This window comes from Corythoichthys intestinalis, chromosome 9 (assembly GCF_030265065.1).
Source record: "Corythoichthys intestinalis isolate RoL2023-P3 chromosome 9, ASM3026506v1, whole genome shotgun sequence".
In the NCBI taxonomy this organism is placed as follows: Eukaryota; Metazoa; Chordata; class Actinopteri; order Syngnathiformes; family Syngnathidae; genus Corythoichthys; species Corythoichthys intestinalis.
The window spans coordinates 40590825-40594733 of record NC_080403.1 but is presented as its reverse complement, the minus strand read 5'-3'; positions in this window follow the sequence as shown (position 1 = coordinate 40594733).

Genomic DNA, 3909 nt, shown 5'->3' with positions numbered 1-3909 from the left:
TTCAAAATGATCTTTGACCTCTCAGAAAATGCCACAGCATAAAAACAAAAAAGAATTGTTATTGTATCTTGTTATTCTTGCATGTGTGATCAGGCTGGTACACTGTACCAAAAATCAAAAACATATATAGCCAATCATGGACTTCATAATGTATTGACATGACACATTCCCCATTCACTGCGTCAAGCCTTCCCAAAGGGGGCCGTCCAACACTCCGCTTCATTTATTAGCAGTTGGTCACATGCAGCGATCTAATGCCGGATTTAGGTTGAAAAAGTATGAAAGCTGTACTGCATACAAACAGGAAGGATTGTCTCAGGAGTGATTTGTTCAAGAATTCAAGGTAATTATTATATTTTTTGTACTATGCATGCACTTAGAAACGTTTTGAAAAAAATCAATAGGAGAAATTAAGCGCTACAGCATTGGCATTATACGTCGCAATATTCACGTAAAATAAATAATACCTGCACGTTTTTTTTTGCTTTTAACCAAGACTCGAGACTCTTTTGCGTCCATATCTATAAAGAATTCATGGATTTAAGCATTTATTCGCAAGAATTTTCAACGGAAAAAGCTCCTTGTTTACATATGACGGCAGCTAATTTCCTTACTGACTAGCCTCATAATTCGCAATATTTGTGTAAAATAAATGCCACCTGCACGTTTTTTTGTGTTTTGTTTTGCTTTTAACGAAGAATCGAGACCGTTTTACGTCCATATCTACAAAGAATTCAGGGATTTAAGCATTTATTCACAAGAATTTTCAGTCAGCTTTGACGGTGATAGGCCCCCTATGAATCGGCCCTGTGTCCCATCAGTACATTATGAAGTCTATGAGCCTATATAAATATAATAGTATAATACAGTGCGGGGTTGAAAATGGACACATAAGTAGTTACTATGTAAAACTATGGCTCCCAAAATGTAATGCACATGGTGCAGTATGGGCAAACATACAGTATTTGCCTATACATTAAATGTGCTTTGTATGCAGAACTGCTTTATCCAGTTTGACTCAATGGAGCTGATGATACAAATTTCAAATTGACTTGCTTATACCTTTCCAAGAAAGGGCATTACACAACTGATATTAATTTCAATGTTGCGTGCAATGTGGTGAAGTGATTAGGAAATTCAAGCTTTCACTTGTGCACATCTGCTTTCACAACACACTTTCTTAAGAACAACTTAAAAAAAAAAAACCTTTCCTGCCAAGAGTATAACATCTGGTACTTCGGCATAATTTTGCAATCTTTAATTCTCTATTAAATTATTCCATCTGTAACAGACTCACCTGTGCTTTAAGCAACACACCAATCAATGATGATTAACAGTGACAGATTTATGGCCATTTATGTTTCCAAACAAATTTACAAATACTTTAGTTATACAATCGTTGTGCACGTTGAAATACTTAAAAATCTTGACAGTTTTCAAAGGAAAGGATAAGCTTTGTTTTGAGGGATACCAATATGGTATCTATTGACGCAAAGTTTGTGCAAGATTTAATGACCATGTGTGTCTGTGCGTCAGATGTACGACGTAAGCCGCCAGGGCTACTCTTATGTTCTGGTCACAAAAAAATGAGTCATCCTGATTGTGCAACACACAGCATTACTTTATAGGTACATTTTTTTCTTTGATCCTGTATATTAAATGGCATTACAACACTTAGGGTCTGCACCTCAAGCTATATACAAAACCACCCACCATTGTACATACACTCAAGGCTTTTTCTGTGGGCCATCAGGTCTGATTGAGGTTGTTGCAAGGTGGGGGCTGAGCAGATGCTGTGACAGGAAGTTGCTAACATAGTCCAGATGTGAGGACAGGAGACCACCTCCCACACAGCTGGAATATGATGACTAAAGGCGGCAACTGCTGTCATACTGGAAATCTTTGTTTTGGAGAAAGCTTATACTGAATGTGACGTGTAAATTAAACCATAAATGTTGTTCTATTATTTGTTTGTTTTGGTAGTTTTGTATTGCTTAATACAGGTGCTATGTAATCTATAGTATGTGAGTCCATAAAAGAATTCCATCCAACCTGTCATGCAATATTAGAAACTATTAAAACCTTGTAGTAACAGCACCAAAAACATCTCTCAATCATTGCAACATATTCTTTTTGATTTACTAACCCCAAAGGGCAACTTCATAAAGACCGAAGAGAAGCACCCTGATGGAAAACAGGTTCTCTACATGAGTCCAAATTAATGGGAAAAGGACTTTACTAGTTTTTCCTTGTTGCTCTCTACTACCATCTACAGGTGTTATGGTATAAGCGAGTAAGCGACGGTCCAGACACTCATATCCAAAAATAACAAAATACTGCAGTACCATTGTATTTAACAAAATAGAACCTTCACTTATCAAGACGGTGATTCAGTTTAGGAAATGTTTGAGTATTACACCGCCAGCATTAATGCTGATACATTGAAAAAAGGGTATTATCATGTAATACCACTTGCAAATGAATTCCAGGTTAAAAATAACTCCGCAACTCTTGTATTTTGACTTGTATTGAATATGGAGCTCCCCAGAAGCCAGGGTCGAAAAAATATTGTTCATAGCTCATCTGCACCACACTTTAGAAATCTGTGGGTACAGTTTAGTATTCTGTGGTCACAGTTTAGTAAACAGCGGGTACAGATTACTACCACAGATTAGTAATCTGTGGTTACAGTTTAGTAAACAGCGGGTACAGATTACTAAACTGTACCCACAGATTACTAAATTATTACTTATTAAATTACAGAGGTGGGTGGAGTTGCCAAAAATTTTACTCAAGCAAGAGTAGCGTTACTTCAAAATAATATTACTCAAGTAAAAGTAGTCATCTAAAAAAAATGTACTCAAGTGCAAGTAAAAAAGTATTAGGCGAAAAGAGTAATCAAGTAATGTGTTACATTGTGAGTAACTGCTTACGATGTTTTTTTTTTTTTAAAACAATGTTATTTTTTTCCCAGCACAAAGTTATCTATATAAACGGTTCTTATAATGATACTGTACAATAATCCATTACATAACCACATTAAGCCGGGAAAAAAAAATCCTTGAATTCTGGCAAGAGGGGGGAAACGACAGAAATGAAGCATTTTTCAACAAAGAGCATGAGTGCCCTCTAGTGGAAAAACATAGTTCCTAGTTTGACTAGTTCCTTCATAGTTACTATTATGAAATTAAAAGGATCTCTGGTTTTCCTTGGTCAATCGGTGCCAAATAAAAACTGGAAGAGAGGTTTAAATCCGTGTTTTCGAGTCATGTTGAGGGCAGCACTCTGTCAAATATTTAATTTTTTACGGTGCTCCAAAGACGCCATGTGATTGAACAGGTTGGCGTGATCATAGAGTGGCAAGCTTGCATCTGATTGATGTAATGGAGTTATGTGATTTTTGTGGTGACCTCTCATTAGTGAAATTAGTAGAGCTACTCTTGGCATCGCTGGCAAAAAAAATTAAATCTAATATGTAGAATAAAGAGGAAAAAATGTATCGACTCTTGTGTAGCCCAAAGTAGCGGAGTAACAGTAGTGTTTTTTTCTTCACAAATCTACTCAGTAAAAAGTATGGCTTAGTAAAACTACTCTAAAGCACATTTTTCTCAAAAAGTTACTCAAGTAACTGCAACCGAGTATATGTAACACGTTACTACCCACTTCTGCAAAATTACTGTACTGTGAGGTCTGATAATATAGTTGTTGGTTTGTTTAGGTTGCAATAGAGGAAAAGCGGCATGGAAAATGAATGAATGAATGAATGAATGAATGAGTTAAGTTTGTTGTTAAGTATTTCAAATACTAACACCTGGGTGTTTATGTTGGTTGCAGTAGAACTGTAGTACAATCCCCTCGTTGTGCGTTATTTACTTCAAAGACTTAATCAGCCATCAATCGCACACCGAC